At 39.5% G+C, this 25317-nt stretch overlaps 1 non-coding gene across 1 annotated transcript; it reads right to left on the bottom strand.

The window, feature by feature from the left end:
- Positions 1–23271: 23271 nt before the first annotated feature.
- Positions 23272–23436, bottom strand: LOC132534100 (U1 spliceosomal RNA). Its single transcript, XR_009545788.1, has one exon. It is a non-coding gene; the product is annotated as a U1 spliceosomal RNA (small nuclear RNA).
- Between the last annotated feature and the right edge of the window lie 1881 nt (positions 23437–25317).

Genomic DNA, 25317 nt, shown 5'->3' with positions numbered 1-25317 from the left:
TAATGTCGTCGTTGTTGGATAGGACAGAGAGAGATGGAGAGAGTGAAGGGACTAGACTGCAGTAACTCCATGACAGGCTCCAAAAACTGCAGAAATAGAATAGGCCTCAGTTTTGAGAAAAACAAGTCCCAGAATTAAAGGTGGTTACTGGAAACTAGAGCAGTTACTGGAAACTAGAGCAGTTACTAGAAACTGAACCAAGGACCATGAGTCACTTCCCCATGTGTGTTACAAGGGTGACCACAAAGCCCAACTGCCATGCTAAGCTTTCCCATATAAGCCCTGTAGTACTGGGGGTCGAGGTTAAGCACCTGGAGCAGCTGTGTCTGTGTCCGTGCATAGTCTCCACCCTAGCCTGGCTAGCAATAAAGACTCTGTGCTTTTGCATCACTCTCATCTCTTGGTGTCTTCCTTGGATATCAGGACCCAACAAGAGGAGGAGAAGACAGAGAGGGGGAGAGAAAGATAGACATCTGTAGACTAGCTTCACCACTTGTGAAGAGACTCCCCTGCAGTTGGGGAGCCGGGGGCTTGAACCGAGATCCTTATGCTGGTCCTTGGGCTTTGCGCCACCTGCGCTTAATCCGCTGCACTGCCACCTGACTCCCAAAAGGCCTGTTTTTTATCTTTACATGAATACATTTTATCATATAACCATAATAATATTATCATAACTGATAAATCCTCCAAAATTTCCTAATATCATTTGATATCCAATTAATATTTAGGTTATTTTCTAGTTATCAACACTTTCCATATTTAAAAATGTTTATTGCATTGATCCATGAATGAAACAAAACTTAAGTATTATACTATGGCTGTGTTGTTATCTTTATCTTTGATATTTCTTTTTTCTATGTGTAATTTGATATATTTTAGTTTCTACTAGTTTCCTATAATTTTCCATCTACCTTTTTAAAGAACCCAGGCCACTGATATAGACTCTTCTGTTTAGTTATGATTTCTCTCTATCTTTGGTATATTCTACAATCTATAAATTTAGTCTAAAATTTGATGTGTTCTCATATTAGTACATATATATTATTTGGACCAGGAGTATTGCTTAGTTATATATTGCAACATAACAATATTGCCACAAGTAAACTCCATTGAAACAATGTATTATATTTGAATGCAGTATAATTATACAAAGTCTTAGTATATAAAATTATGTGATTTTTTTATTTATGAGTGAGGAAGCAGAGCACAAATCTGGCATATCCAATGCCGGGGGCTGGAATTCTGTGATATGCTCTTCAATGACCCCTCTAGTAATAAAACATTATAAATTCATGATCTCAAATATTCACTGGGTCAAGAGTCTGAATAGAGCTTAGCTTGGTCTTTTCCTTTGGAATCTTACAAGGAGACAATCACAACATGGGTCGGGGGGTAGAATTTCCACTGAGGCTCAACTGAGGCAAGATCTACTTCCAAGCTCATATGGTTATTGGCAGCATTTAGCTTTTTTGCAGACTGCTAGATTGATGGCTTCAGTGTCTTGGAGGCTATCGACTGAAGGCTTCCCTTAGTTATTGGCCACATGTCCATTGTCACAGGCCAGCTCAAAATTGGCAGCTGCTGTTTCAGAGCCATTGAGGCAAAACATATCTCATGAAAAAATACATTAGACTAGCATATAATGAAATCACACACATAATTATGTATATTCTGCCTTTGTTGTATTTTGTCGTTCAAAGAGAAAAATCATACATTTTTTCCTACAGTCAAGGTGGGGGGGTTGGTTGTACAACAGCATGAACATCAAAAAGTGTGGATCATGGGATCACCTTAGAATCTACTTACCCTGAGGTAATAGCCATATATATTGCCAAGTCAACCTTTCCAATTAGTGATGGATAAGAACCCTGTGGTGTGATACTTTGACACCATGTGGATAATGTAATATATTGAACTGAAGGTATTTTATAGTTAATGTTAAGTCTGTATAGAAAGTAATTAGATTATATCCTGAATTTTACATATTTATTGTCTAAATTACATCATTAACCTTTATTAATATCCTATAAAATATTTTATAATTTACAGTCTCTATTTAAAATTTGTATTATATCGATCTATAATTCATGCTGACTTTACATATTTCTAATATACTATATACTACTTTGTACAGTACAAATAATATAATTAATATCATTAAATTATCTCACTCCTAAGTGGGAAGTAAAGAAACAAAGCAGGGAAACTGAACAAGTCAAACTTATAGGCAACACCCTTACTCTTTGGCTTTAGATATGAAGTTACCAAGGAAGTAAACTAGAGAGGTTTTAAAGGTAGATTGGGTCCATCGTGGTAGAAGAACATTGGGACTTTGGAGGAGGGAGACATAGCTGTGGTGACATATTTTAGCCTCTAGGTCTATGTTTTTTGTTTATTTTTCCCTGAGCCTTCATTTCTCAGAGTTGATTTTTTTTTCAGATGGAAACATAGTGAGAGAGGGGAAGATGGAAAGATACCTCAGCACCAAAGCTTGCCCCAGTGGAGTGGGGACTGGGCTGAGATCTGGGTTGTGCAGATGACAAAGCAGATGTACTATCCAGGTGAGCTATCTTGCCAGTCCTCTAGACTATACTCTCTTTATTTCTTTACCACAGAAAGTCCAAGGTTATAATATAATAAAGGAAAGTGAGTTGAAATCCTGGGAAATATACTAAATGAGGAACTAACACAAATCCAAATATAAAAGGAGATACAGGGAGTCAGCACTCCCTATTTTATTGCAATACACTCCTGTGAACAATAGGCAATATTTACGGAAAGTTTAATATATGTTAGTCACTGCTTTAAGCACTTAATTTTGATAAACTCTTTATATACATATATATCATAGCCACTACTCAGCTTTGGCTTATGGTGGTGTAGGGGATTGAACCTGCGACTTCAGAGCCTCAGGCATGAGAGTCATTTTGTATGACCACTAAGCTGTCTCCCCCACCCAATTGTGATAAACTCTTTAAATGTTCCAATGGCCTTGAAAAAAAACATTTATTTGCTGCAGAAAACATGCTCCTTTCTCTAGCTAGTAGGAAATGAATGCTTTTAAAAAATATTTATTTATTCCCTTTTGTTGCCCTTTTTTTTTAGTTGTAGTAATTATTGTTGTTATTGATGTTGTTGTTGGAAAACAGGACAGAGAGAAATGGAGAGAGGAGGGGAAAACAGAGAGGGGGAGAGAAAGATAGACACCTGCAGACCTGCTTCACCTCCTGTGAAGAGCCCCCCCCCCCCCCCGCCGCAGGTGGGTCCGGGGGCTCGAACCAGGATCCTTATGCCAGTCCTTGTGCTTTGTGCCACCTGTGCTTAACCCACTGCACTACCACCCTACTCCCAAAAGGCCTGTTTTTTATCTTTACATAAATACATTTTATCATAATCATATTATCATAACTGACAAATCCTCCAGAAATTTCCTAATATCATTTGATATCCAATTAATATTTAGATTATTTTCTAGTTGCACCACCTGCATTTAACCAGCTGCGTTACCACCCTACTCCCGTCAAATGAATTCTTGATTCTAATCTGTGCGGCTGAGGCATAGCAAAGAGGATCATCTGAGAACACAACAAAGCAGGATTAGGATTACCTCAGGAACCCTCCAAACCAGGGGTGAGTACAAACACGTGTGGTTTATGAACCGAGAGTGGCTTAAGGAGAGATTCCTGGGGCTAAAAGCCTCTATCTAAACTGTGTGACCTTCTTCAGAACTTCTACCCTTACTTATTGCGCTACATTGAATTTGAAGATAGAAGAGCAAAGGAAAGACCCAACTGGCTTTTTCTTTTAAGAGCTGCCCTTTAGCCTTTTAATATGCTGACTGTTTAATAACCAGTCATAGATTTTTCTAGTACCAACTTCTAAGGGATCAGAAAAGAAAGGGCATCTTTCTAGTAAAGTAGTAAGGTAATAGGATATCAGAGTTGAACTTGAACTTTGCTTCAGACACTTCTGATTGGAAGACCACAGACATTCCTATGCTCCAGGCTTTAATTTTCTCTGAAGTAAGATTAGCTGGTATGTCAAGTTATTTGTTTTCAATAATCAATCAATAATTACATTGTTGATTCTGTAAATTGCCTGCAGTCTGTTAGAATTAGTTAACCCCACACACACACGCACACACGTACATGAATGAACACACACACTCAGCAGATTATATTAGGTGTTGTTAACATCACAGCGTTTGTGATGAAAAATGAATCTTCTCACCCTTAACTCCAGTAGTTCTCATTTGAATGAAAAGTACAAACTTGTCCTATAAACTAAAATCTAATGACAGAAGGGCAGACAGCTTGGGTCACAGTGAAGGGATAGCCCTCATTTCAAAACTGGCAACTGAAATGCTACGCTGTGTGACAAGAAGGTGAACTCTAAGAGGCCCTGAAAAATTGGCAAATCCATTAGCAAGGGGAATTGGGCATCTTGATTGCAAATCAATGACTCATTTTGGCACCTTTGACAGCTGCTGAGTTGTTTCCTTTAGATAACTCTTTAACGAGAGAAAGAGACTGCAGATAGAAGCTGCATGGTTTCACATAAGTAGCAAGATAGATGAAACCTAGATTCAAACTTCTCTTCATCAATAAGTTGAAATAAATGAACATAACTCCCAAACAGAAAATCAACACTTCTCTTCTTTTGCAATAGAGACTTTTTTTTTTTCTTTCTGCCACTAGGATTATTGATAGGCCTTAGTGCCTACATGACTTCATTGCTCCCGGAAGCCAGCCATATTTCCCCTATATATACTTTTTCTTTTAATATTTTATTTATTTTAGTGATAGGTCTAAAGACGGAAAGACACTCAAAAAGAGAGAGAGAGAGAGAGAAAGAGAGAAAGGGGTGGAGAGAAAGAGAGCAAAGTATCGCTCAGCTCTGGTTTAAGGTGGTGCTAAGGATTGAAAGTCAGACCTCAGTGTCTCAAGCATGAAAATCTTTTGCACAACCATTACACTATTTCACCAACTCACTTTTTCTTCCCCCCTTCCTTCCTTCCTTCTTTCCTTCCTTCCTTGATCTTTCTTTCTCTCTCTTTCCTTCTCTCATTTCTTTTTGATAGAAGCACAGAAAAACAGAGGACAAGAGATATCTACAGCACTGTTTCACTGCTAGTGAAGTTTCTCTTCCTGTAAGTGGGGACCAGTGACTTGAAACTAGGTTCTTGTACATGGTACCATGTGTTCTCTACCAGATGTACCATCCACCCACCCCCACCCCCCAGTGCCCAGAGCTACTTTGTTACTAGTTATAAGATTATCTAGAGTTAAGCTTCTAGGGGCTGAAAGATAGATCACCAGGTAAAGTACATGTCCTGGCACATATACAGTCCAGTTATTTTTTTAAAAAATTTAAAATATTTATTTTCCCTTTTATTGCCCTTATCTTTTTATCATTGTTGTAGTTATTATTGTTATTGATGTTGTCCTTAGATAGGACAGAGAGAAATGGTGAGAGGAAGGGAAGACAGAGAGGGGGAGAGAAAGATATCTATAGACCTCCTTCACCACCTGTGAAGTGACTCCCCTGCAGGTAGGGACCCGGGGGCACTAACCGGAATGCTTACAGGGGTCTTTGCGCATCGCGCCACGTGCGTCTAATCCACTGAGCTGCAGTCGGACTCCCAGTCCAGTTATTTTTAAAATATTTTATTCATTTATTTAGTGGATAGATAGAGAAATCAAAAAGAAAGTGAGGAGATAAAGAGCAAGAGAGTCAGAGGGATACCTGCAGCACTGCTTTACCACATGCACAGCCCCCTCCCCCACCTCCGTAGATGAGGACCAAGGGCTTGAACTCAGGTTCTTGAGCACTGTAACATGTGCACTCAACCAAGTGCACCACTACCCTTCGCCCTAGTTTTTTTTAGTATATGTGCTGCTGAAGCAAGCACGACCCCAGTTTTTTAAGCTACTGTTTTTATTCAAGAGAGGCTTGGATGATGTGTGAAAGAGAAACAGAGAGAAAGGGAAAGAGAGAACAAGACCACCAGTTTGACATATGCAATGGGGGAGATCAAACTCAGGACATCATTCTTGGTGCCACTATTTATCCATTATTCCACCTACCTGGACACTACAATCAATTTTATTTTATTATTTTTAAATTTATTAGTGATTTAAAAATGATCGACAAGACTGTGGGATAAGAGCGGTACAATTTCATACCCAATTTTAAACCATGCCACTGCATAGGAGCCCCATAGCATGGGAAGAAGTTCCAGTGTTGTGCTTTCTATCTCTATGTCTCTTCATCTGAGTGCAAAAGTTGACTTGGGATCAATGAAATTCTGCATGAAATTTGGCTCAATAAGAAATAAAGTTAAGCACCATACTTCTAACCAGTGTTCCAATCCTCAACATGATGTACTACAAATGTCTATTAAAGGGGAGTAGGGTGGTAGCACAGTGGGTTAAACGCAGGTGGCTCTAAGCGCAAGGACAGACTAAGGATCCCGGTTCCAGCCCTTGGCTCCCCACTTGTAGGGAGGGGAGTCACTTTATAGGCAGCAAAGCAGATCTGCAGGTGTCTATCTTTCTCTCCCCCTCTCTGTTTTCCCCTCCTCTCTCCATTTCTCTCTGTCCTATCCAACAATGATGACATCAATTACAACAATAATAAAAAAACAAAGGCAACAAAAGGGAAAATAAATAAATAAATATAATAAAAAATTAATGTCTATTAAAATCTAAGACAGACACATTAGCAGACTGGAAGGAATAAAGATGGTACTGTATAAATTCTTTCAGTCAGCCAGTACCCTTAAAAAATAGGGAGTCAGGTGGTAGTGCAGCAGGTTAAGCGCAGGTGGTGCAAAGCACAGAGACCAGCTCAAGGATCCTGGTTCCAGCCCCCGGCTCCCCATCTACAGGGGAGTCACTTCACAAGCAGTGAAGCATGTCTGCAGGTATCTTTCTCTCCCCCTCTCTGTCTTCCCCACCTCTCTCCATTTCTGTCTGTCCTATCCAACAATGACTTCAATTACAACAATAATAATAATACAAAGGGCAACAAAAGGAAAACTAAATAAATATAATAAATTTTTTTAAATGTCTATTAAAATCTAAGACAGACACATTAGCAGACTGAAAGGAATAAAGATAATAGTGTATGAGTTCTTTCAGTCAGCCACTCCCCTTAAAAAAACAGGGAGTCTGGCGGTAGTGCAACAGGTTAAGTGCTGGTGGCACAAAGCACAAGGACCAGCTCAAGGATCCCTGTTCAAGCCCCCAGCTCCCCACCTTCAAGAGAGTTGCTTCACAAGCAGTGAAGCAGGTCTGTAGGTATCTATCTTTTTCTCCTCTTTTCTGTTTTCCCCTCCTCTCTCCATTTCTCTCTGTTCTATGCAAGAACGACAACAATAATAACTATGACAATAAAAAGGGCAACAAAAGATAATAAATCAATCAATAAAAATAAATAAAAATAAGTGACTTTCTAAGACATTATATTATATATTGAAACACAAGTAAAAAGACGGGTTTTTCTCCCAATGAGAATGTACATAATGTATCAAAACAAGCAGGAAAACAAATCTACAGTGAGAATAAATATGGGAAATACACTGATCTGTGCAAATATAGTAAGCTCTGAGAGCAATGGAATGGCGTTTTAATTCCTTGAGATAATCAGAGGCCAGTTCTTAGAGAACAAGTCAGAAGCTTAATTTTAAGAGCAAAAATATTTTCATAAAGAAGCCAGTGTTCATCTAGCAAATAAAGAAGCTTATGGAAAAAAAACTTTTTTAAAAAAGAAGCTTATGGGATGGTAAGATGTTCTACAAAGAAGGGGTCTTTAAAATTCATTCACGATACTGAATGAATATATCCACAGCTTGTTTCTGGAATATGTGAGTAGGGAACATGACAAAGAAATCAAGACTGAGACTAGAATTGGAATTCTAATTAATGGAATTGGATACTTTTTTTATTTTTTAATTTTTATTTATATATATATATATATAAAGAAACACAAAAAACATAGGATAAGAAGGATACAACTCCACACAATTCTCACCACCAGAACTCCATTTCCCCTTCCCTCCCCTGATGGCTTTCCTGATTTTTATCCTTCTAGGAGTACGGACCCAGGGTCATTATGGTGTCTGGGAGGTGGCACACCTGGTTAAACGCACATAGTATTAAGTGAAAAAATAAGAGCAAAGACCCAGGTTTGAGTCCCTGGTCCCCACCTGCAGCTGGGACACTTTACAAGTGGTGAAGAAGCAGGTCTGCAGGATCCTCTCTCTCTCTCACTCTCATGTTTATTTATTGGATGGAGACAATCATAAATCAAGAAGAAGGGGGTGATAGAGAGGAAGACAGCCCCCTGTCTCCCCCTCACCTCTCAATTTCTCTTTGTTTTATCAAATGAAAAGGAAAAAAAAAAAAAAAGGCCACCAGAAGCAGTGAATTCATGATGCCAACACAATGCTCCAGCAACTGGAGCCAAAAAAAAAAAAAAAAAGTTAAAGACAGACAGGAATTGTGAAAGATGCCACAACACCACAATTTCTGTGAACACTGTGGTGGCTGGGCTTAACCCTGAACCATACACCTAACAAAGCAGTTCACTGCCTAAGTGAGCTATTTCACCAGTTCTGAGTTGAGTGTGTTTGTTTCTATTTTTTTAATTATCTTTATTGGATAGAGACAGCCAGAAATTAAGAGGGTAGTGGAAATAGAGAGGGAGGGAGAAAGAGAGACTCTTGCAGCACTGCTTCACCACTTGCAAAGCTCTCCCCCTGCAGGTGGGAACCGGGGCTTGAACCTGGGTCCTTGAGCACTGTAACATGTCCGCTCAACCAAGTGTGCCACCACCTGGTTCCTATTTATTTATTTATTTTTTATTTAAGAAAGGATTAATTAACAAAACCATAGAGTAGGAGGGATACAACTCCACACAATTCCCACCACCCAATTTCCATATCCCACCCCCTCCCCTGATAGCTTTCCCATTCTCTATCCCTCTGTAAGCATGGACCAGGGTCATTGTGGGTTGCAGAAGGTAGAAGGTCTGGCTTCTGTAATTGCTTCCCCGCTGAACATGGGTGTTGACTGGTTGGTCCATACTCCCAGTCTGCCTCTCTCTTTCCCTAGTAGGATGGGTCTCTGGGGAAGTGGAGTTCCAGGACATATTGACGGGGTCTTCAGTCCAGGGAAGCCTGGCCAGCATCCTGATGACATCTGGAACCTGGTGACTGAAGCCAAACAAACTGTTGAGCAATCATGGACCCAAAGCCTGGAATAGAGGAGAGGAAGTGTTAGGGGGGTACTCACTGCAAACTCTAGTGCACTACTGCTTTCAGGCATATATTTTGCAGTAGTTTACGGATACGTGTGAACATATGCTCTCTCTCACAGAAACTGGTGTATATCTAGGTATTGGGACTTTGTTAGAAAGTGAACCACCTGAGATGAAATTAGAGTATACTATGAAAGGAAAGGTCTCACCGGAGTAATGAAGTTGAAGGGTTGTCATTCCACACTTGAAGGCTCTGGACACAGTCTGAAGGAAGCATGTTGAGGTGGCAATCGTTGTGTTGGTTAGGTTGTGATCCGCAGATGCAATATTGTTTGATATGAATTGGGAGAGACATACGGGAAAGTGGGCCCTATCCAAGGGTTCCAGGACTGGGGGAAGTAGAGGCTGTATAGTGGAGATGTGAGGTTCCTGCTGTCTTAGGGTTCAAAAAGACAATTGATAGTTAATGTTATCATCACATTATTTGATAATTGGATTAACTTTGAAAAGTCCTTTTGTTAGGGTTTGCTGTACAGTACCCAGTATCTTGTATATAGCTGTGCTATTGGTTGCTTCTGATCTACTTGGTCTAGGCTTTTGAGAGAGTCTGCATATCAAATATCAGCCTATATATTGAAAAGATTGAGTTTGTGTTTTGAAAAACTTTGAGACATACAATTAATTTCCCCCCTCTCGTATTAATTAACTAGTGATTTATATGACTACATTTTACTAGGAGTGTACATAAACACCATTCCCACCACCAAAAGACTGTGACCCATCCCTCCCACCCACTCCCACCCCCCACTGGCCCAGGAAGCTGCATGTCTACCCCTCACCACAGGGTTTTTACTTTGGTGCCCTACTTACAATTTGTTCAGGTCCTGCTTTTAGTTTCCCTTTCAGATCTTCTTACTCAACTTCTGTTGATGATAGGGATCATACCACAGTCATCTTTATCTTTCTGACTTAGTTCACTTAACATAATTCCTTCTAGCTCTGTCCAAGATGGGTCAGAGAAGGTGGGTTCATTGTTCTTGATAGCTGCATAGTATTCCATTGTGTATATATACCACAGATTTCTCAGCCACTCATCTGGTGTTGGGCACCTGGGTTGCTTCCAGGTTTTATCTATTATGAATTGTCCTGCTATGAACATATGAGTACACACCTCTTTTTGGTTGGGTGTTATGGCGTCCTTGGAGTATAACCCCAGGAGAGGAATTACTGGATCATATGGAAGGTCCATGTCTAGCCTTGTGAGAGTTTTCCAGACTTCTCTCCACAGAAGCTGTACCAATTTACATTCCCACCAGCAATGTAAAAGGGTTCCTCTAACCCCACATCCTCTCCAGCATTTGTTGCTGCTGTCCTTTTTGATGTATGCCATTCTTACAGGAGTGAGGTGGTATCTTATTGTTGTCTTAATTTACATTTCTCTTACAATCAGTGACCTAGAGCAGTTTTTCATATGTTTGTTAGCCTTTTGGATCTCCTCTGAGGTGAATGTTTTGTTCATATCCTCTGCCCATTTTTGGATGGGGTCATTTAATTTTTTGGTGCTAAGTTTGCTGAGTTCTTTATGTATTTTGGTGATTAGTATCTTGTCTGATGTATGGCATGTGAAGATCTTCTCCCATTCGGTGAGGGGTCTCTCTGTTTGTTTAATAGTTTCTTTGGATGTGCAGAAACTTTTCAATTTGATGTAGTCCCATTGGTTTGTTTCTGCTTTAGTCTTCCTTGCAATTGGTTTTGATTCATCAAAGATGTCCTTGAGGTGTAGGTGGGAAACTGTTTTACCAATGATTTCCTCTAAGTATTTGATTGTTTCTGGTCTGACATCTAGGTCTTTGATCCACTTGGAGTTGATTTTTGTTTCTGGTGAGATAAAGTGGTTCAATTTCCTTCTTCTGCATGTTATGACCCAGTTTTCCCAGCACCATTTATTGAAGAGAGCCTCCTTTTTCCATTTAATGCTTTGGGCCCCCTTATCAAAGATTAGATGTCCATAGGTGTGGGGATTGATTTCTGGGCTTTCAATTCTGTTCCACTGGTCTGTGTGCCTATTTTTGTTCTAGTACCATGCTGTTTTGATGATGATGGCTTTATAATATAGTTTAAGGTCTGGGAGTATGATGCCTCCATTTCTGTTTCTTTTCCTCAAGATGGTTTTGGCAATTCTAGGTGTTTTCAGGTTCCAGATAAATGATTGTAGTTTTTGTTCTATTCTCTTAAAAAAGCTTGGTGGAACTTTGATGGGTATTTAATAATTTGTATATGGCTCTGGGGAGAATATTCATTTTGATGATAATTATTCTTCCAATCTATGAGCATGGGATATCTTTCCATTTCTTGGTATCAGTTTCTATTTCCTTGAGTAGCGACTCATAGTTTACAGTATACAAGTCTTTCACTTCTTTGGTTAACTTTATTCCTAGGTATTTGATTGATTTTGCTGAAACAGTAAAGGGGAGTGATTTCTGGATGTCTTCTTATTGAGATTAAGTGTTTGCATAAAGAAATGCCACTGATTTTTGTACATTGATTTTGTAGCCTGATACCTAGCTATATTGCCTAATAACTTCCAGTAGTTTTCTGCTGGATTCTTCAGGTTTTTCTATGTATAGTATCATATCATCTGCAAATAGTGAGAGCTTGACTTCTTCCCTTCCAATCTGTATTCCTTTGATTCCTTTCTCTTGCCTGATTGCTATGGCAAGAACTTCCAATACTAGGTTGAAGAGTAACAGTGACAGTGGACAGCCCTGTCTAGTCCCTGATCTGAGGGGGAATGCTTTCAGCTTCTGTCCATTGAGTATGATGTTGGCTGTAGGTTTGCTATATATAGACTCCACTATCTTGAGGAATTTCCCATGTATTCCCATTTTTTGTAGAGTTTTGAGCATGAATGGGTGTTGGATTTTGTCAAAGGCTTTCTCTGCATCTATTGAGATAGTCATATGGTTTTTGGCTTTGCTTTTATTGATGTGCTGAATGACATTGATTGACTTACGGATGTTGAACCAGCCTTGCATTCCTGGGATGAATCCCACTTGGTCGTGATGAACAATCTTTTTGATATGTTGCTGTATCTGGTTGGCCAAGATCTTGTTTAATATTTTGGCATCTATGTTCATCAGAGATATTGGTCTGTAGTTTTCCTTTTTTGTTCTGTCCCTATCAGCTTTTGGTATCAGGGTGATGTTGGCTTCATAGAAGGTGGAAGGGAGTATTCCTGTTTCTTCAATCTTATGGAATAGCTTAAGAAGTATGGGTACTAACTGTTTCCTGAAAGTTTTGTAGAATTCGTTTGTGAAGCCATCTGGTCCCGGACTCTTGTTGTTGTGGAGGTTCTTAATAATGTTTTCAATTTCTTTGTTTGTGATTGGTGCATTTAGATTTTGTATTTCTTCTTGGTTCAGTTTTGGAAGGGCATATGCTTCTAGGAATTGTTCCATTTCTTCCAGATTCTCTAGCTTGGTGGCCTATACTTCTTTATAGAAGTGTTGCAGGATTCTCTGGATTTCTGTGGTGTCAGTTGTGATGTCTCCTGCATCGTTTACAATTCTATTAATTTGAGTCTTCTCTTTTTTTTTGTTTGGTGAGTCTGGCTGGGGTTTGTCAATTTTGTTTAATCTTTCAAAGAACCAACATTTGGCTTCATTGATCTTTTGTATGGTTCTTTTATTTTCGATGTTGTTTATTTCTGCTCTAACTTTAGTGATTTCTGTCCTTCTCGTTACTTTAGGGTTCCTTTGTTCCTCTTCCTCTAAGTCCTTGAGGTGTCTGGTAAGGTCGTTCATTTGAGCTTCTTCTTGGTGTTTAATATGTGATTGTATGGCTATAAGTTTCCCTCTCAGTACTGCTTTAGCTGTGTTCCAAGTATTTTGATAGGTTGTGTCTTCATTTTCATTTGTTTCCAGGAACATTTGAATTTCCTGCTTGAGTGAATCTCTGACCTAGTAGTTCTTGAGGAGTATGTTGTTTAGTTTCCAAATTCTGTGACTTTTAATAATTTTCTGTTTGTTGTTAAATGTTAGTTTTACTCCATTGTGGTCTGAGAAGATACTTGGGATGATTTCAATGCTCTTGAATTTATTGATGTTGTCTTTGTGGCCTAACATGTGGTCTATCCTTGAGTATGTGTTATGTGGATTTGAAAAGAAGATGTATTCCAGTTTTTTGGAGTGAAGGAGTCTGAAAATGTCCAAGAGGTCTAGTCTGTCAATCTCTTCATTCAATTCTCTTGTATCTTTGTTGGTTCTCTGCTTTGTTGATCTGTCTATGTGTGAGAGTGGGGTATTGAAGTCTCCCACTATTATTGTATTACTATTGATGTATTTTTGAAATTCTTTCAGTACGTGCTTGACATATTTAGATGGTCCCTAATTGGGTGCATAGATGTTAATAACTGTTAAGTCTTCTTGGCTGATTGATCCTCTAATCATTATGTAATGTCCTTGTCTATATTTTATTACTTTATTTAATTTAAAATCTATCGTGTCTGAGATGAGAATGGCTGTTCCTGCTCTTTTTTGTGATCCGTTAGCCTGTATGATAGTTTTCCATCCTTTCACTTGAAGTCTGTGTTTATCTTGTTGTGGCATATGGGATTCTTGCAAGCACCATATGGTTGGATTATGTTTTCTGATCCATCCCCCAACTCTGTGCCTTTTGATGGGTGAGTTTAAGCCGTTGACATTTATTGATATTATGGATTTAATGTATTGTAGTGCCATTATTCAAAAAAAAATTTTTTTTTGTTTGTTCTGATATATTGCCAGTATTATAGTGATGTTCTTTTTTATAAGAAGTCTTTTAGAACCTCTTTCAGGGCTGGTTTGGTGATGTTTGCCTCCTTTAACTGTTGTTTGTCTAAGAAGGTTTTTGATCCCTCCATCTAGTTTGAATGAAAGTCTATCAGGATATCTTATCCTTGGTTGCAACCCTTTTTCATTCATGGTTCGATAGATATGTTGCCATTCTCTTCTGGCTTTTAGAGTTTGAGTGGAGAAGTCAGCAGATAATCTTATGGGTTTTCCCTTCTATGTGACTTTTTTTTTCTCTTTGCAGCCTTTAGGATCCTTTCTTTATCCTCACTTCTTCTCATTGTGACTATGATGTGTCTTGGTGTCTTCAGGTCTGGGTTGATTCTGTTGGTACTCTCTGGGCCTCTTGAATCTTGATGTCCTTTCTGTTATTCAGGTCTGGGAAGTTTTCTTCTATAATTTCCTCTAGAATGTTTGCTTCCCCTTCCTCTCTTTCTTCCTCTGGCAAGCCAATTATGCAAATGTTACTTCTTCTGAGATCATCCCATATGTCTCTGTTGTTGTCAGTTTCTCTCAATCTCTTTTTGAGCTCTTTCACCTCTTTCTTAGTTTTCTCTAACTCATCCTCTGTCTTACTAATTCTGTCTTCTGCTCTGTTAGTCTGCTTTCCCTTGCCTCAGCTTCTTTCTTCATTACAGCTATTTCAGCTTTCAGTTCTTTAATTGCCTCAAGATAATCAGTATTTTCTTTGGGGGTCTCAACTGTTGTTTCCCTAATACTGCCATTCCTTTCCTCCAATGTTGTTTTCAATTCATTTCCAGAAGATGTGGTCAGAGCTCAAGCCACTAGCAGCTTCTCAGTCTGCCATCTTCTAGGAACCTCCATTTATTTATTTTTTATGGCCACCAGGATTATTGCTGGGGCCTGGTGCTGGTACAATGAGTCAACCCACTTCGGATGGTGTTTTTTTTTTTCTCATTTTCTTTGCCTCTTTTCATTCTTCCTTTTTTTTTTTTTTTTTTTTTTTAGATAAGACAGAGAAAATTGACGGGGGAAACATAGAGAGAGAGGGATAAAGAAAGAGAGAAAGAGAAACACCTATGAATCTGCTTCACCACTCATAAACTGTTCCCCTGCAGGTGAGGGTCCAGTGTTTGAATCTGAGTCCTTATACATGGTAACATGTGCACTTAACTGGGAGTGCCACCACCTGCTTCCACACCTGACAGGAGTTTAAAGTAAATAGGGGCAGAGGAAGTTGAGCACAGACATAACCATGTACAAGGATCCGGGTTTGAGAATTCGGTTCCTAGCAGCAATGGAAAGGCTTCACAAGTAGTGAAGCAAAACTACAGGTGCTCTTTTCTTCTCTCCTCTTGGTCTCCCCCTTCACTCTTGATTTCTTTCTGTCTTTATCCAGTAAAAATTATACTAAAAAGTTATTAAAATTAAAAAATAAAAAGAGTGAATTAGCCTAGACTTTAGGGGGACCCAATATGATCACAAGGATCTTTACAAAGAGAAGAGTAAGGAGACACCTGGTACAGTGCTCCATGCAGGAGGACCTGGGTTCAAATCCTCACCTGCAGAGGGCAGATCTTCACAAGTGGAAAAGTAGTGATGAGGGTCTCTTGCTCTCCCTCTAGCCTACCTTCTCTCTCTATTTTTCTGTTTCTGTCAGCCACCAAGTTGCATATACTATTAAGATGCCATTCCTGACTTCCCTGGGCATATGACTTCACCAATGTATCCCAGAGTTTCACCTTTCCAGAGGCCTACCTCATGAGGGAAAGATAGAGACCGGCTGGGGATATGAATCAGCCTGCCAATGTGTTGTAGAGCCAGATGTTGTAGTGCGCGGGCCGCAGAGAAGAGAGAGAGAGGGTCTGGAGCGAAGAGGAAACACAAATCTTTATTCGCACTGGCACCTCAGAGTTGGGTGTTAGAGAAGCATGTTGGGCCACGTGGAGGTAGAGAAAATGGCCACCTCACGCAGTAACCTTTCCTGCATCTGAACACCAGAGTGGAGTGCCAGCAAGAGAGCGAGGTGCGGAAAACGAAGGGTTTTTATAGGAGTAGCTTTTGCAAGAATGGAAAGGGGGAGGAGTAACCATAGCACTCCAGGATAGGATGATAACTCTCGTGAGAACGGGAGGGGTGAGGACTAACCAGAGCACTCCAGATATCGCCGGGATATAGACAATGTCCTGAGGGCACAACATGGCTGAACAGGCACTCCGAGAATGTCCCAGCTCTCCAGGGAACTAGCAGTAGCCTGAGGGGACAACATGGCAGATGTGACTGCATTGGCACAATTTCCCAGCACCAATGCCCATGTCCAGTGGAGAAGCAATTACAGAAGCCAGACCTCCCACCTTCTGCACCCCATAAAGAATTTTGGTCTATATTCCCAGAGGGATACAGAAAAAAATTTTAAAAGGAGGGGGGAGAAAAAAAGAATTGGATTCATGGTGCAGGCACCAAGAGCCATCAGTAAACCAGGGGCAATAAATTAAAAATATATATAATCAGGAACAAATGTAGAATGATAAACAAAAGGTGAAAATCAGAGAGATGGCAATGCAAGAAGGATTCTGGCATTCCTATGGGTTATGAAGAGGGATGAAGGGGATAATGAGTCAAGAAGAACAGATACTTTTAGAAGCTAGAAAGGACAAGGACTGGATTCTGTGTCAGAGAGTTGAGAAAGAATGCAGTTTGATAACAAATTGATCTCAGCCAGTAAGACCCATTTCAGATTTCTGGCACCAGAAACTGTGATGTAATTTAATTGCTGTTTAATCCATAACATTGCAGTAATCTGCTATCAGCACAGGTAAACTAATGCAGAATCTAAGATTCAAACAACCAAGTTTCAGGCAGAAGAAATACTTCACCAGGTAGGATCCTGCCATGTACTATGGTACATATGTTTGAATCTGCCACTTCCGGGGAATGCGAAGACACGGGGGCTGTGGCATCTCTCCATCTCTCTATCTAAATGAAGTAGTCTGAGAGTGATGGAATCACATGTGTTAAGCCCCAGCTTGTAAATGAATAAGTCCTGAGTATTTTTTAAATTTTATTAGTGATTTAATATTGATTTACAAAATTACATGTCATTGGGGGTATACTTTCACATCGTTCCCACCACCAGAGTTCTGAATCCCCAGTCTCCCCACTGCAAGCCACCACAGTTCTCCTAAGGTTGCAGACATGAGCCAACCATCATCTCTAGAACTATGTCGACATTTCTACATAGTGGTCCCCTTTTTCTTCCAGGTCCAGTTCTCTCTTCCCCCTTCAAGCCACTCATGCCACTGCGTAATTCTGTGACTTTAAACTGCTTCTATTTTAACACTTCAAATCTCATTGCTCTCATCTATGTAATAGAAGGAGTGATGTTAGCTACCTTGTAGCAGCAGAAAACTTTAAGAGTTAATATATGACTTAATCATTTGGAGTAGAGTGAAGCTCATGACAGTTACTAATAGATTTTAACTATAAGCACCCTTGCAGAGGTGAGTAATAATGGGTTCAAAGATTTCATTTACTGTCCTTTTAATGAGGCAAGCATGAATATAGATATTTTAACTACTTTGTAATTAAACCCATATTTACATATTGTCTTTTATTTACAAATGGATGGCAATATGTAAACACAAAATGCTGGACACATTTACATTTCTAAGCCATCTGTTGCATAAACTTGGAGGATGGCAAGCAGACTGTGGAACTCATATCCAGAGAGGAAAATTGAGGTCATGCTGGTAGAGAGAACAGAGGCAAAGAAAAAGAGAGCTCACAGCTGTGGTAATAAAGAAGAAAGACAAATGTGGAAAGAACTCCCAACAATGGCTGGCCAATTACCATATTTAACCTAACATTTTATCACTTTTTCTTTAAAGAACAAACCCTGTTGCTTTCAATCATTGATGTAGAAAATGCACATAATTATTTGGCATTTCAAAGAAATAAAATTTAAAAGAGCCGCTAAAGTTATCCTCTTTTCTAAACTTGAAACATCAAAAATAGATGTCCCTGGCATGATAACACACTGAAGTCATTTTGAAAGAAAATTAGAATTTCCATTCCTCGTTTTCTTTTTTCCCCAGTAAGATTTTAAGCAGATGGGAATATCAATTTAGTTACTTGACATTTAGAAGGATAAATGACTTAAAAGCTTTATGATCCCCTCTCATTGAAGCATATTTGATAACATCTGCCCAACATCTTACAGTCACATAGGAGCCAAGTATAATTTAACAAGCAGAGACTGCCTAGAATCCGGGACCCCAGGGTTCCATCCTTGTTCCTGAATCTAATGTTTGCATTGGAACATATGCATCCAGTGATAAATAGAACTTGTGAATTTACAGGCAGCTTGTTTGTCATTAACCTAGCTAATAGGCACACATTAATACTAAGAAGTTAGAAGTGGGACATAACATAATTTTTTCAAGGAGAAAATTATACTCCACTGAGGAATACATTTTCATTCTAAGCTCTAGGGGAAAGACAATCAATCTTACTTTAGATTCTACTAAAGCAACTGCATAAATACTGTGGCTACAGGTCTCATTCTCATGTAGGAAAACAAATCAATACCTTCTCATGTTTCTCTGAAAATGTCGCCATCTTTACTAGAAACTTTATTCTTCTGTGTAATAATTTGCAATACACAGTGTACATTCTTAGCTCATTTGTATCAGTCTTAAGTCAGGAACATAAAAAAGATAGTCTCATCTTTCCATTTTATAGTGCCCTTTTAAATAAAATAAGAGGAATGTCATCCCTAAGACATTTATGAAGACATATTGGGCAGCCTCCAGAAGATAAGAGCCATAAAACAATTAGCAACGTTCATCAAAATCTCTTGGACAAATAAGGAGGAAGCACCTCCAGACTTGGTCTTCACATTTAAGCAAACTATAAATCTCCCCCAGTAGCCTGTGTTTGGATATTGTCTAGCTAATCGTTTTCATGCCTTCAGAGTTGTTTTTGCTTTGTATTGTGTCTAAGTCCATTCCTGTTCTATGTCCAGAGACATTCACTATGCAAACAGAACTCAATAAATATTTCTGAACAGATGAAACTATTTATTTGCAGTGTTCTTTCATTCTAATAGCCTGACTTATGAAATTAAGATATTTTCTAATGTATATGATCTCACTGGAATTTAGTTTGCAGTATCACTCCACTGTATAAATAATAATAACCACACATGGATACATGAGAATTCCTATAAGCTAACTAGTATTCTAATTTTTTTGAATTTATAGAATGATTTTTAGTGTTTCAATGACATTCAAAAGATCATTTTAAAAGATTGACAAAATAAGGTTGGGTGGTGGTGATGCACCTGGTTAAGTGCACCTATTACCATGCACAAGGGCCAGGATTTAAACCCCACCACCCCCAACTTCCATCTGCAGAAGGGAAGTTTCATGAATAGTGAAGCAGTGCTGCAGTTCTCTCTCTCTCTCTCTGTCTCAATTTTTCTCTGTTCTATCAAGTAAAGTAAAATTTAAAATATAAAAAAAGAGATTGACAAAACATTTTATTAGATGTGATAATATATCTTATGCATTGAACTTAGCAATAGCTTGGTTTGGTAAGCAATTTGATGTTAATGTTATTTGCTTAAAAATATATATGTCCATAAAATAAAATATGGTGCTATTTGTTTGTTGTTTGTTTAATCATCATCAGGATTTTACCATTCTGAAAGAACTCTTTGAGATAGAGACAGAGACAAAGAGAGAGAAAGAGAGAGATGTCACAGCATGAAAGTTTCCTCCAGTGGAATAGAAGGTGGGTTCAAACCAGAGTTGTGTACATAGCAAAGTAGGTGCTTTATCCATGTGAGCTATTTTTCTGGCTCTGTGCTGGTAATTCGATATGGTATGAAGACTTGGTTCAAAATAATTTAAATCTGCATCCATCATCCCATCCAGATAAAATATAAATTCGTTGCTCCTAAAAGTCCCCTTGTAGAAGAAAAGAAAAATTCTTTTCATCTCTTTCTTCCTTCCTTCTTTTTTTTTTTTTTTTTTACCAGAGCACCAGAGTACTGATCAGCTCTGGCTTATGGTGGTGTGGGGGACTGAACCTGGAACTTCGCAGCCTCAGGTATGAAAGTCTCTTTGCATAACCATTATGCAATCTAACCCGGTCCCAGAAGAAACATTTTAATGTGAACGTTATGATTACTGTTTACCATCTATTCTTCTTCCAGGAGCAACACTGATTTAGGCACCACTTATACCCTGTTGTTAGATTCGTAATGGAAGGAACATCAAGTATGGAACTAAGATATAGAAGGTGACTCAATCTTGGACATGTGTGAAGTCAAGTCTTTCTCTTATTCTTGTCAATAGCAACCGACAGACTAAAAAAAAAACTCTGGAATGCATTCATACCAATAGTAAGATCCCAGGGCCTGGGTGGTGCGCAGCGGGTTAAGCACACATAGCACCAGCATAAGGATCTCAGTTTGAGCTCCGGCTCCCCACCTGCAGTGGGGGCCGCATCACAAGCAGTGAAGCAGGTCTGCAGTTGTCTAACTCTCTCTCTCCCTCTTGTCTTCCCCGCCTCACTCCATTTTTCTCTGTCCTATCCAACAACAAAGACAGCAATAACAATAATAGTAATAACAATAAACAACCAGGGCAACAAAAGGAAAACAATAGCCTCCAGGAGCAGTGGATTGATAGTGCAGGCACTAAGCCCCAGTCCTCAATCGCTATCGAACAGGCTATGGCCCGTGTGCCGCTATGTTCCATCGCTGGGGAGCCAGAGACGACCGGAACTGCCCCTGCGGCTACAGACAGACTATGACCCACATAGTCAACGACTGCCACCTCTCCAGATTCAAAGGAGGTCTCGAAACTTTACATCAGGCTCAACCTGATGCTGTTGACTGGCTACTGAAGAAGGGCAAACGCTAGAAGAGGAAGAAGCCCCAGTGATTACCCTGGAAACAAACAAACAAAGTAAGAACCCAAGAGCATATCAACAATATCTGTAACTGGAATGTCTATGACTTCTCTGGCTTTCAACCCTTTCTTTATGAGTCCCTTGTCTTGCTAGCAGTTCGTACTTACCTATAACTACTCAGGGGCAGCTTCTGTTGATTATAATCAAGAAATGCTAACTGACAGAGTGCTCAGGTGAAGATTTTTGAATCCCCATATCTCTATTTACATATTCATTCTCTTGTTTCTTGACCACATGAAACTTAGCAGGTCCTTTCTTTTCCCTCAGCCCTAGTTCCCCACCTGTGTAAAAGAATTTGTGAAATAGAGTTGGTATGGTAATTCAATTAAAATGTGCTTGTGCAGTATATACTCAGGCATTTAGTAAATACTTAGAAAATGGTTACAGACTAATGTGAATATCAAAAGCGAAATGACTTTCCATAAAGGTATTATAATCCAGGAATAACGACAGTTGTTGGTTCTCCAAGAGTTGCTGCTAACACCTTTGCAAGAAGTGTTAATCAAGCATCCGGCACAGTACTGCCTTGAGCTTTAACAAACACACACACACACAAAAATAACAAAGTTCCAAAACTAAGAATCACTCCATAGTCAATATTTCCATTTAATGAGTCAGTGTATCTCACTAAAAGTGCACCACTTTTAATTTTCTCCTCTCAAAACTCCTATTAAATTTGATGACACAGTTAACAATCAGTAAAGTCCTAAACTAGGAAGTATGGCAACTAACAGGAAGGGATTGCCAGTCACCCAGTGATGTGACTATTTCCACTCAAGTGTGTGTTCTCTCAGTACTTAACACTGTAACCCAGACCTAGGAAAGAAAGCTATTCTGTTATAATCACTTGTGCTGCTTCCACTCGTCTTAAGCTGAATTTTGATTCTGGGTTGCATTCATTAAAGGAACTCTTTGTTCAGCCTTTTGTTGTGGCTGTTGCAGTTTGTTTTCTATTGGGACACAGATAGCTGTTAATTAAAGGGCACGTTCACTAATCTATGATCTTTCTTCGTGTTTATTGCCTCTACAGCCATGATCTTGGAAAATAGAAAGGGACTTCCCTGCTGGACCTGACTGTACTCAGGGTTATATGAGCATTGGTTGTCAGCATCATGGAGAGTTACCGCCTGTGCTTTAAGGGAACAAATGTATATGGGTGAATCTTGTCATGTTCCATGTTGCCTCAGTTTCCCCATGCAGCAAATTAACTAAATACTTGATACTGAGTAGTAGAGATAAGTATGAGTGATCAATGGCTATAAAAAGACCTGGAGATCTAGGGGCAACAAGCAATAGAAAAGACACAGTGAATTGTTTTGTTGATGCTTTTTATTAATGTTGACTTAAGGGTATTGAGCCAGCCAAACACACAGTGCTGTATTGATTTTCAAAGCAAGCATTTAACTGATACTCAACATTAAATCTAAACATAATCCTTTCGTGGGAAATAAAAGGTACGATCTGAAGTCCAGCGTTCAAATAAGTGATGCTATAGAGCCAGTGTCAGGTCTAGAAATATTAATAATGTATTCGAGGGCTGCCAAAGCCACGTGCTGATTTTGTAATAATTTAAAGAGTAAAACTTTTTTTGAGGGTGGGGGTCACACAGAGGTGAATTTCCAACCTGACCTCACCGCTTATGTTATAAATTACCTGACATCTCAAAATGTCAGTAAAATTGTAATTCCTTTTTTTTTATTATTCATTTATTCCCTTTTGTTGCCCTTGTTTTTATTGTTGTTATTGATATGGTTGTTGTTGGATAGGACACAGAGAAATGGAGACAGGAGGGTAAGGCAGAGAAGGGAAGAGAAAGATAGACACCTCCAGACCTGCTTCACCACTTGTGGAGTTACTCCCCTGCAGGTGGGGAGCCAGGGATTGAACCAGGATCCTTAAAGCCAGTCCTTGTGCTTTGCGCCACCTGCAGTTAACCCACTGCACTACCTCACACTCTAAAATTGTAATTCTACAATCTGTAAGATTGAAGCAAATTGATCAGCAACCTTAGCCTGGAAAATTTAAATGTACAGGTAAGCTAAGAACTTGGTTTTTATCTGAGATAGACTAATTATTTGTCCCCTCTCCTTCCTATTTTAAAAATGGACTAGATGCTGTTTGCTGGAGGAGGAAATATTTTATATAAACTACAAAAGAGAAAGCAACATTGAAATAAAGACTGATTAGAGCCCATAAGTACAACTTTTATTATTACTGTTGTTGTCACTATCATTATTTTAAATCAGGGAGAACAGAATGCAATGCCCAGTTACTACAAACTATGTAGTCCAGTTTTCCACATTTGGGGAAATCAACAGATTTGGCACATCAAGAGTGCAATGGGTAAGCCTCTCCCTATAGGAAAACCACTTTTGTGATCATGGTATCTTCCCTGCCAGATAAGCACAGTTGTTCTTTTTTTTTTTAATTATCTTTATTTATTTATTGGATAGAGACAGTGAGAAATTGAGAGAGCAGGAAGTGATATAGTGGGAGAGAGATAGACACCTACAACACTGCTTCACCACTTTCAAAGCTTTCCCCTTCCAGATGGGAACAAGGGGCTCAAACCTGGGTCTTTGGGCATTGTAACATGTACACTCAACCAAGTGTGCCACTACCCAGTCCCTAAGAACAGTTGTTCTTTTTTTTTTTAATATGTATTTATTCTTTTTTGTTGCCCTTGTTGTTTTTATTGTTGTAGTTATTGTTGTTGTTATTGATGTTGTCATTGTTGGATAGGACAGAGAGAAACGGAGAGAGGAGGGGACTACAGAGGGGGAGAGAAAGATAGACACTCCGGAGGCTCGAAATGGGTTCCTTACGCAGATCCTTGGGCTTTGTGCCACCTGCACTTAACCCGCTGCACTACCACCGGACTCCCAGCACAACTGTTCTTAAACAAGATAGAAAGCAGTGGGCCTGGGATGAGGGAGATTGCATAATGGCTATGCAAACAGAGGCTCTGAGTTCCCAGGCTCAGTCCCCCATGCCACCAAGTCAGAGTTGACCAGAGCTCTGGTATAAAGGAAAAAGAAAAGAAGGAAGGGAGGGAGGAAGGAAGGAAGGAAGGAAGGAAGGAAGGAAGGAAGGAAGGAAGGAAGGAAGGAAGGAAGGAGAAAGAAAAAAAAGAAATAAAGAAAGAGAGAAAGAAAGAAAGAAAGAAAGAAAGAAAGAAAGAAAGAAAGAAAGAAAGAAAGAAAGGAAGAGAAAGAAGAAGGCAAAATAGTTCACCTGGGTAGTACAACTGCTTTATCATGTGAGTCACTCAGGTTTGAGGGCAGTACAGTTTTTATTTATAAAATGGAAACACTGACAAGACCATAGGATAAGAGTGGTACAACTCCACACAGTTCCCACCATCAGAACTCTGTATCCCATCCTCTCCCCTGATAGCTTTCCTATTATTTAACCCTCTGGGAGTATGGACTCAAGGTCATTATGGGGAGCAGAAGGTGGAAAGTCTGGCTTCTGTAATTGCTTCTCTGTTGAACATGGACATTAACAAGTCGATCCATATTCCCAGCCTCTCTCTCTTTCCCTAGTGGGGTTGGGATCTGGGGAGATGGGGTACCAGGACTCATAGTGGGTTCATCTGCCCTGAGAAGTCTGGTTGGCATTATGGTAGCATCTGAAACCTGGTGTCTGAAAAAGAGTTAAGATAGAAAGTAGAGAAGATTGCTGACTAATCATGAACCTAAAAGCAAAACTATTGAGGATGGAGATTTGGGGTCTCCATTTTGGAAAATGTTTTTTTTTCTTCCCCTCTAGGTTATTGCCGAGGCTCGGTACTGGCACTATGAATCCACTGCTCCTGGTGGCTATTTTCCCCCATTTTATTGGATAGGACAAATAAATTGAGAAGGGAGGGAGAGATAGAGAGAGGAAGAGAAAGATAGATACCTGCACATCTGCATCACTGCTTGTGAAGCTTCCCCCATGCAGATCTCACAGTTCTCCAAGTTACTCATGTCTGATGTTTAAGAAGAGGACAGTGATCAGTGTGCCACTGACCTTTGTACACTTGAGAGTAATAGTGAGAACATTAGAGGAAGTTTCTGGGTGCTGTGATGTCTTTCCCTTTCTCTCTCAGTCTTTCTCTACCTGAAAAAGCTGGTCCAGACCAAGCGGTGGTATACCTGACTGAGTGCACACATTGCCATATGCAAGACCAGGGTTCTAGCCCCTGCTCTCCACCTGCAAGGGGAAATTTCACAAACAGTAAAACAAGTCTGAAGTTGTCTTTCTCTCTCACACTCTATATCTTCCTCCTGTCTATAAAATAAAA

The sequence above is a fragment of the Erinaceus europaeus genome, chromosome 17, assembly GCF_950295315.1.
Source record: "Erinaceus europaeus chromosome 17, mEriEur2.1, whole genome shotgun sequence".
NCBI lineage: Eukaryota > Metazoa > Chordata > Mammalia > Eulipotyphla > Erinaceidae > Erinaceus > Erinaceus europaeus.
The sequence above is the reverse complement of the archived record's forward strand: the minus strand, read 5'-3'. Positions and strand labels throughout refer to the sequence as shown.